The following is an 11,095-nucleotide window of genomic DNA, read 5'->3' on the forward strand; positions in this document are numbered from 1 at the left end:
TCTAAATAACTTTATATTCTTGATTTTTTTTAAAACTGATTCTTTAATGTGCACATAAATTCCAAATTATATCTATAAAAACATCATAATACAAACTCCTACTAAAACTGTATATCATCTAAATATGCAATATCCATATGAACAATATGTTCATGAAAGTCCTTGGATAACAAATATTTAGAGAATTGTTCCGTAATTTTAGAGTTTGTCCAAATATGCTCAATATATAACTAAACATTCTGGATTCTTTATTTTCTAAATAGTTAGACTTAGTCGAACTCATATTACTCTTAAAGTAAAAGAACTTTATATTATTGTCACGTAATATCTTTAGTGGTCTTTCTATATATTCATAATTTGCAACCCCGTGACAAAATTTTACAGTCAGATTCTTTAACTGGATATCACAAAACACAAAATAAATCATTCCATTATGTTGAAATAATTTTAGTGTCTTCTTAACACTCTTACAATAATTAACTCTTTAAACTAATAATTAAACTAAAATTATGTGGCACGAATTTCTGATTTGAATCAAAATACCAAATGATCTCTATCCGATTCGATTTCACTATATGAGTATGTAATGTTTTGTTCTTAAAATGTAACATTTACTTGTTTGGTTGCTTTCTTAATGATCCAAACCAGAACCATTCAAGTATTTTTCCAACATCATAAATATACTTAATTTCTTGATTCATGTAATCTTGAGCATACATTAGACTCTTGTTTAAGGAGTCTTTTGTATTTATTTATTTTCAAGGCTAATTTTGAAATACTCATGAGACTAAATTTGTATCTAGACGTTTTAAAATATCCAACAATTAACATTTAAAAATTCTTTAGTCCAATTTATTTTCTTTAGACCTATAAAGTCTAACATTAACTGGACATCCTCAAAAGAATTTACTAGTTGTTTTAGTAAAAAATTTATTCCGTATACAAGTTGTATTTTTAATTCTTCTCTACAAATAAATTAATTATATGGAGATATTCCATAAATGTTTGTTTCCGAATAAAGAGTATCTGAAGTAGTTTTTCATTTTTAATATGAATTGTCAATACCCACGCCGTTGTTTCTTTCACCATCAATTGACATTTGACAACTAACTCAACCGTACATCAACACATTTACTTTAGTAATATTGAAGTTTACCATCAAATGTGTATGAGTAATGAAGTTAAATTACTTTTAGAACAAAAAAACTGTAATATTTATTCTTTTATGCACCACTTTCTTCAGTAATATTTTTTTAGTTGCAACATCTGCAATTCTTACAACTTCATTTCTTTATTATCTTTAAAGATATTTGCTAAGTGAACATTATTTATGTTTCAATCTTTTATTTTCTTACACACAATATGATGTGATTTCATATAAAGACTAAGTCTCCCTTTAGACAACTGCAATTCACATCAATTAATTTAAGTGTGAATAAGAAAATCCAAATTAGATGCATGAGAATACATTAGGGTAACTCTAACTTTAATTCATTTAATTTTGAAACAAAATAAAATATATGGTGTATTTCTTATGAAATCTTTATTCTAATAACACCCCCTTAGTAATTTAAAGCCTTAGATATAATTCTAAAAAAATAACAAATTCTAGATACGCCTTAAAACTTTATCATTTAAAATGAATTTAAGATGTTGACAAGAAAACCGTAAAAGCAGAAGTGTTAATTTAATTAGATAACAAAATAAATGAATAACCATACTCACAAAAATTTAATAATCAAATAAATTCAAAATAATGGTACGTCTCATCATAAGATACCAAACACATCATTAATATTTAGTCTTTGGACATTAAATATTAACTTGCAAACGATACTCTTTTGTAGTAATCAAATATTATATTAACAATAAGTCTTGTCAAACAATTGGTTATCTTTGGATAGTCCAAGTATTTACATGGCACACCGAGTAATTGTTAAATATTTATTACCACATTTGCATAATGTTAATCTTTTTTTGGGCCGATTAAATAACCGAATGAATTACATACACACTACTTTTTTATTTATAAAACAGATTAACCTACACAATAGGTCTACTTTGGTAGGACGTTGTTTCAATTAATTGATTTAATAAATTAATAACTTATGTACATACTTTAAGTGTGTAACTAGACTAATTATTGAACTACATTTTGTTCGATTCATAGACGCATAGTTACAAACACAACCGTCTTAATCTTATAAAACAAATATATTTTATAAATTAATAATTTGTACATTATTTAAATTTGCAACCTGACCAATTATTAACCTTCCTTTGGGCCGATTAACAACCGCATAATTAAAATTTTAAGTGGGCCTAAAATCATACAAAATTTTAATTTTGAATGTGTTATTAATACCGAAAATCTGAATGTTGTTTTATGTATCAAAATCACATAAATTCCATATGCCTGTAACACAAAACAAATAATTGTGATTTTACTAACCAATCAAATATTTCTTAATATCAATCAACACAATATATACATAAAAATCGAAATATATATGTGTAATATACATGATTGATTATTCATTCCATTATAATATAAAAGATATAAATAACTCTAAATGTTTTAAATTTTTTAAATTTATCAATTATTATATTAATTAATATATTATAATTTATGTCCTTAATTCTTGATAAATATAAAAAAAAGTTATTGATATTTTTTATTATTTAATTATAAATTATTATTGATAATAAAAAATAATAATGAATTTCTTTCTTTATTTTCTTTCTCTTTATCCTGAATAATATAAATAATGAATAACTTAATTAAGCTATAAATTAATTGTATGTATTTATCTATTTTTATATGAATTCATTAAATACTTTTTAATATTTAATTTTAATGTGTACTTAATGTAATCACACTTATAAAATAATAATATTGAAAAATATGTTAGGTAAATATAAATATATATATTTTTTTTTACTTAATTCTCAAATTATGTGTATATATATAATAGGTATATATTTAATTTCATAATTTACTTTATTTCATAATTTTTAATCTTTATTTTCATAAAATATTTTAATTTTATTCTGAATTGTATATTTAATTATATATGAATGTATAAATATATTAACAGTTATTTCAAGATAGATATTACTTAATCTTTAACTAATTAAAATAATTATAATCATTTTTTTAATTTCTTAATTAATAATTAGTCATAATTAATTATTATTTTAAAATATGAATTCCTTAATTAATTATAATAATTAATTATTAATCTAAAACTAAATTCCTTCATTACTTAATTAATTAAAACTTAATTCCTTAATTCCTTAATTAATTAATTAGAATAATAATAAATTATTATTCTAAAATTCAATTTTCTATATATATATATATATATATATATATATATATATATATATATATATATATATATATATATATATATATATATATATATATATAATATGATGCTTAACATAATTAAAAGGGTGAGCTCATTAGTTGCTTATCATATTTCTCACAATTTTAAGAATTTTTTTTCTCTTATCATAATTAATAATTTATTTCTCATACCATAATAATTAATTTATCTTTTCTAAATAAATTTTATTTTATTTTATTTTCTTAATTATTATTTTTATTATTTTATCTTTTATATATATATTAATTTTATATAAACTTATATTTAATATAAAATATTTATTTATCAATTTATATAAATATTTATACTATACATAATAATATATAATAATATATATAATAATGTTTAATATAATTTATTGAATTCACAATAAAATTATATCTTTTTAAATATGTATTTCTCTCTCATATTTATAATATATTTTTCTAATTAATTTTTGTTTTTATCTTTTAACTCATCCTCTATTTATATAAATTTTGTAACTCTAATATTTTTTTTTTATTTTTTTTTTATTCATTTATATATATTTCATATTTTCTTACACTTAAGTTTTATAATTTTTTAATAAAATAAAAAATTATATATTTTCTCCCTCCTAAAATCTTTATAAATTATATTTTATGTTTATATTTTATTTTCTCTCTTATATATATACAATTATAAATTAGTGTCCATATTTATTAAAAAAACATGCAAATCATTATAAAATAATAAATGTAACAGAAAAATATTTTAACTCTTTTTAATTAAATATAATTATCTATTAGATTTTAAAAATATTTTTACCTTAATATTTAATTAAAATTTCTAAATAATTTATTAAAAAAATAATTTATATCTTATTTAATTAATTAATTTTCTCTTATTTATTATATATCTATAATTTCATTATTTTAATTTTTTAATTAATTTAATATAATTATATATTAGATTTTAAAAATATTTTTAATTTAGTTTTTAATTCACATTTTTAAATAATTTATTAAAAAAATATGTGTATACCTTCTCTTCCTATTTAGTATTTATACAATTATTTTATTTTTTATTAATTATATATTTGATGTATTATTCAATAATAATAATTAAATATATATACATAACTCTCCATTTTTATTAAAAGAACAATTTTATACATTATCTACATATTTATTATTTATATAACTAATTTTCTTTTATTCATTATATCTTTTATATATTATTCAATTATTTTAATCTTTTTGATTCATTTAATATAATTATATATATTAGATTTTAAAAATATTTTTACTTTTGTCTTTAATTTATATTTTCAAATAATTTAATAAAAATTTATTTTTATACCTTCTTACATATTTATTATTTATATAATTAATTAATTAATTTTCTTTTATTTATTATATATTTTATTTATTATTAATTAACAATGATTAAAAATTTATACATACATAAAATTTTAAATTAAATTCAAAAATCACATGTGGGCTAATGATTAAAGTGTTCACATTTCATATTAGAGACTAGGGTTCGAGTCTCTATTAATGCGAATTTATAAATATTAAAATGAAAGTGCATGTATGATTTACAAATTTTGCGATGTGAGTCATTACATAAATGTGTGTGTGATTTTGTGATTGATGGGGAATGTGGATGACATTTGTGAGAATTTGTGGTCGATGGGGATGACATTTGCGAGCCTCTACATAAATGCGTTTGTGAATTTGTGATTGATGGGAAAGTCGAAAGTAAATGTAATATATGTACAAATTGTTCGAAAGGAGGTAATCTATATATAAATAATTAAGGGTGGCATCTACCGAGTTTGTACACGGTACAATTGTATTCCTTTCTCCTTATGTATAGGAAGCACCAAAAGAGGAGGAGGGCGATGAAAACGGATGAGAGACCCAAAAGAAAAGATTCAATCTTGATTTGAAGAAAAATGGGAAGTGAAGAAATACGAGAATTCGAAATCAAGAAGAAGCCGATGATTCTCTACCTCCGTGGATTTAGATTTTATTTTTAAAATTAAAAATTAGTTTTCTATTTTTACACATTTTATATGAATTTCTCATTAGATTCTCACAGTATTTACCAAATTCTCGCATAAAATTATCTCTCATTTTTTTAGGTCTAGGTTTTTTTAAATCGATCATCCTTTCTCCTTAGGTATAGGTAGCACGAGAAGAGGAGACGTAACGGAGGAGGAAGACAACAACGCAACGGAGGAGGGCGACAACGACACAATGGAGGAGGGCGACGACGACGCAAGAGAGACCCAGAGAAAAAGATTTGATCATAATTTGAAAAAAAAATGGGAAGCGAAGGAAGACGAGGATTCGAAATCTGAAGGAAGCCCAGTATTCTCTACCTTTGTGGATTTAGAAAAAATATTAAAAATTAGTTTAATTTTTTTTACACATTTTATATGAATTTCTCATCAAATTCTAACGGTATTTATCAATTTTTACGGTACAAACTTCTCTTTTTTCTCCTTAGGTCTAGGTCTTCTTTAAATCGACTCGCCTTTCTCCTTTGGTATAGGTAGCACAAGAAGAGGAGGTGAACGACGACAACGACGCGACGGAGGAGGCATCAACGATGCAAGAGAGACTTAGAGGAAAAGATTCGAACTTGATTTGAAGAAAAATGAGAAGCGAAAGAAGACGATGATTTGAAATTAAGAGGAAGACGATGATTCTTTACCTCCGTGGATTTAGAAATATTTTTTAAAAATTAATTTTTTTATTTTTATTTTTTCTTAACACATCCTAATAAGATATTTTATAATAAAATTATAAATAAAATTATGTTTTAATGAATAATATTAATATTTTAATTATATGTATATATATATTACCAAAATATAATAAATAGATTATATATATATTGTTGGGCCAAATTATTTTGACTAAGTGTTAAAATAATTTAACCACTGAGATTTTGATGATAAAATAATTTATGAGTTTTGATACAGGTGTATTGAAACAATATTTCATAAGACTTGGATCTAGTGAGGGTCATTAGACCGATTTTGGCTTTCATTGCATAAAATTAGACTTACAGTCTAACTCATCGGAGTTAGACGTGTAATATAATAGACGTGTAATTAGACAGATGGTCTAATAGATACACAGAATTAGACGTAAGTCTAATGCATAGAATTAGATGTACAGTCTAACTCAGCGGAGTTAGACGTGTAGTCTAATGAATGCACGGAATTAGACGTAAGTCTAATGCATAGAATTAGACGTACAGTCTAACTCAGCGGAGTTAGACGTGTAGTCTAATGAATGTAAAGAATTAGACGTTAGTCTAATGAATACACGGAATTAGACGTAAGTCTAATATGTTTGTAATTAGATGGGTAGTCTAATTGTTATTCGGAATTAGACGTACAGTCTAACATTTGGAGTTAGACGTACAGTCTAACTCATTGGAGTTAGACGTATAGTCTAATATATTTGCAATTAGACAGGTAGTCTAATTAGTGAAAGTTAGACGTGCGTCTAACTCCTTCAGACAAGTCTAAAGTAGAACCGGAATTAGACGTGCAGTCTAACTCAGTGGAGTTAGATGTGCAGTCTAATGGTTATTGGATAATTAGACGGGTAGTCTAATTAGTGAAAGTTAGACGTGCGTCTAACTACTTCAGACAAGTCTGAGGAAGAACCGGAATTAGATGTGCAGTCTAACTTAGTGGAGTTAGACGTGCAGTCTAATGGTTATTGGATAATTAGACGCGTAGTCTAATTAAGTGAAAGTTAGACGTGCGTCTAACTCCTTCAGACAAGTTTGAGGTAGAACCGGAATTAGACGTGTAGTCTAACTCAGTGGAGTTAGACGTGCAGTCTAATGGTTATTGGATAATTAGATGGGTAGTCTAATTAGTGAAAGTTAGACGTGCGTCTAACTCCTTCAGACAAGTCTGAGGAAGAACCGGAATTAGATGTGCAGTCTAACTCAGTGGAGTTAGACGTGCAGTCTAATGGTTATTGGATAATTAGACGCGTAGTCTAATTAAGTGAAAGTTAGACGTGCGTCTAACTCCTTCAGACAAGTCTGAGGTAGAACCGGAATTAGACGTGTAGTCTAACTCAGTGGATTTAGACGTGCAGTCTAATGGTTATTGGAAAATTAGACGTGTAGTCTAATTAAGTGAAAGTTAGACGCGCGTCTAACTCCTTCAGACAAGTCTGAGGTAGAACCAGAATTAGACGTGCAGTCTAACTCAGTGGAGTTAGACGTGCAGTCTAATGGTTAGTGGATAATTAGACATGTAGTCTAATTAAGTGAAAGTTAGACGTGCGTCTAACTCCTTCAGACAAGTCTGAGGTAGAACCGGAATTAGACGTGCAGTCTAACTCAGTGGAGTTAGACGTGCAGTCTAACTCAGTGGAGTTAGACGTGCAGTCTAACTCAGTGGAGTTAGACGTGCAGTTTAATGGTTATTGGATATTTAGACGCGTAGTCTAATTAAGTGAAAGTTAGACGTGCGTCTAACTCCTTCAGACAAGTCTGAGGTAGAACCGGAATTAGACGTGCAGTCTAACTCAGTGGAGTTAGACGTGCAGTCTATAGGTTATTGGATAATTAGACGTGTAGTCTAATTAAGTGAAAGTTAGACGTGCGTTTAACTCCTTCAGACAAGTCTGAGGTAGAACCGGAATTAGACGTGCAGTCTAACTCAGTGGAATTAGACGTGCAGTCTAATGGTTATTGTAATTAGACGCGAGTCTAATTCTATTAAACCAGGCGGTCAAATAGACGTTTTTCTATTAGAAGGAGATGACTTATTTCATTAGACCGATTTTCACAATCCGTCTAACTGAAATACGTCTAATGCTCAGTTTAAGCAGTACGCTTGAATCTAGCATTTCACCTACCCACGTGCTATAGCTGTACCCTACTTCTGCTCCGCTTTCTAGTGAAGATTAGTACAACAACTATATGCATCCAATCAAAGAATGCCACGTAAGAGAATTTTCCTCACATTACTTGTTTTGCAGCGCACTACTAGTGATGTATGGCCACGATCCTTGTGATCAGAACCTGCTGTGTACAATGGAGGCTTTCCAATGGAAGAGTGACACGTATCATTCTTGAAGATTCGACCGTTAGCTCCTACTCAGTATTTAACAAATCTCAAGGACAACGGACAATCTGCCTTAACAAGCTAAGTAACTTTTGCCTAACGAACAAGCAATCTGATTTTGCAGAGAGAGAAACTACTCAATCATCTTGCTTACTGAACTGTGAAGCTTCTTTCTGATTGTACTGTGTGTGAATTAAGAGATAGCTAGAATCAAAACATCTTTAGCTGAGTGATATTCTTCATCTTATAATTGAACAGAAAGTGTTTTGTTCAATAGTGAGCTTAGTGTGTGTGTAAACTGTATTTGATTCGAATCATATTATAGAGAATCCTTCTGGTGGTTGGAAGAAGGGTGACGTAGGAGAGTTTTTCCGAACATCCATAAACAAACTGCTGTGTTCTTATTTTCTGTCATCTTTTCATATTTCATCTTGTGCTTCAAACCCAAGTAAACAATTCTGCCTTGAATCTGTTTTAAGTGTTTACACAAGTTTGCGTAGAATAGAAAGCGAATTAAATCCCTAACAAGATTTCTTTCAAACCGTTTTTCATAAGACTTCATCCTTAGACAGACTCCGTCTCTTTTGATAAAGCCGATCCTATCATATATATATATTCAAATAATATAAAATATATTTAACTCTATATTTTGACATGTTTTATATAATCGATAAATATATATTATTTTAGTTTATAATATTATTATAAATATATATTTTCTTACACAAATATTATTAAATCGAGTTATTATTATTTTAATAAAAATAATAATTAATGTTATTGTTTAACAATTTTTTTATATATATAATAACACTTAAGTATAAGTATATGTAGTTTTGAAATATGAATTTTATGGCGTTGACATACAAAAAGATGGTTCAGTATTATTTTTTAATCGATATTTCACATAATTTTAATTAATATTTTGACTTTTGATGGATAATAAACTGTTTCCGAAATTTTTGAAGAATAAAGTAGAAGTTGAAATAATTATGTTCAAAAGAGAAAAAACACAAACATGCTAAAATATTATTTTTGCCAATTGAAGATAAAGTGATAATTTACATTTAAAAATGGAAAAATTAAATTAATAGAACGAAAAAACTAAAATTTTATATGAATTTCTCATCAAATTCTAACGGTATTTATCAATTTTTTCGCTACAAACGTCTCTCTTTTCTCCTTAGGTCTAGGTCTTTTTTAAATCGACTCTCCTTTCTCCTTTGGTATAGGTAGCACAAAAAGAGGAGGTGAACGATGAAAACGACGCGATGGAGGAGGCAACAACGATGCAAGAGAGACATAGAGGAAAAGATTCAAACTTGATTTGAAGAAAAATGGGAAGCGAAAGAAGACGATGATTTAAAATCAAGAGAAAACCGAAAGTTCTTTAGCTCCATGGATTTAGAAAAGTTTTTTTAAAAATTAATTTTATTTATTTTTTATTTTTTATTTTTTCATAACACATCCTAATCAGATATTTTATAATAAAATTATAAATAAAATTATGTTTTAATGAATAATATTAATATTTTGATTATATGTATATATATAGTACAAAAATATAATAAATAGATTATATATATATATTCAAATAATATAAAATATATTTAACTCTATATTTTGACATGTTTTAAATAATTGATAAATATATTATTTTAATTTATAATATTATTATAAATATATATATATTTTACACAAATATTATAAAATTGAGTTATTATTATTTTAATAAAAATAATAATTAATGTTATTGTTTAAAAAAAAATGATATATATAATAACACTTAAGTATAAGTATATGTAGTTTTGAAATATGATTTTTTGGAGTTAACATACAAAAGATGGTTCAGCATTATTTCACATATATTTTAATTAATATTTTGACTTTTGATGGATAATAAACTGTTTTCAAAATTTTTGAAAAAATAAAGTAGAAGCTGAAATAATTATGTTCAAAAGAGAAAAAACACAAACATATTTTGCTAAAATATTATTTTTGCCAATTTAAGATAAAGTGATAATTTACATTAAAAAAATCGAAAAATTAAATTAATAAACGAAAAAACTAAAATTTTGAATAAAATTACCATATTTGTAATAATTTATTTTAATTGTATCAAAACAAAATTTCTATAAAAAAATTATAATAAATATGAGATTAGATGACTTCAAATAATATTAAAAAAAATAGAATAAATGAATGAACAATATTAAAAAATTCAAACTTATATATTTAATATATACAATGTCTAACAATTATGATACTATAAAATTATTATCAAACACAATATAATGGTAAAATATAATAAAATTTAAATGATTATAGATTTTTTATAATTTACATGTTAAGATGTAAATTAAAAAAATGAAACTTAAATGTGTTAATTTTTTATATAACAAAATTTAATAAAGATAAAAATTTATATTTATTGTATTTGATTAAATATTTTTAAACTATTGAATATAGAAACCATTAATATATTATATAGTTTGATTCAATTTGTTTTTTTATAAAAGAAATAATTTTTTAAATTTTATGTCTTAATTATGTTGCATATATATTTGTCCGTTTGTATCGCACGAAAATTCTGTTAATTCCTATAAAAATGTTTAACAAAAAGAATAACCGC

This window comes from Impatiens glandulifera, chromosome 1 (assembly GCF_907164915.1).
Source record: "Impatiens glandulifera chromosome 1, dImpGla2.1, whole genome shotgun sequence".
Taxonomy (NCBI): domain Eukaryota; kingdom Viridiplantae; phylum Streptophyta; class Magnoliopsida; order Ericales; family Balsaminaceae; genus Impatiens; species Impatiens glandulifera.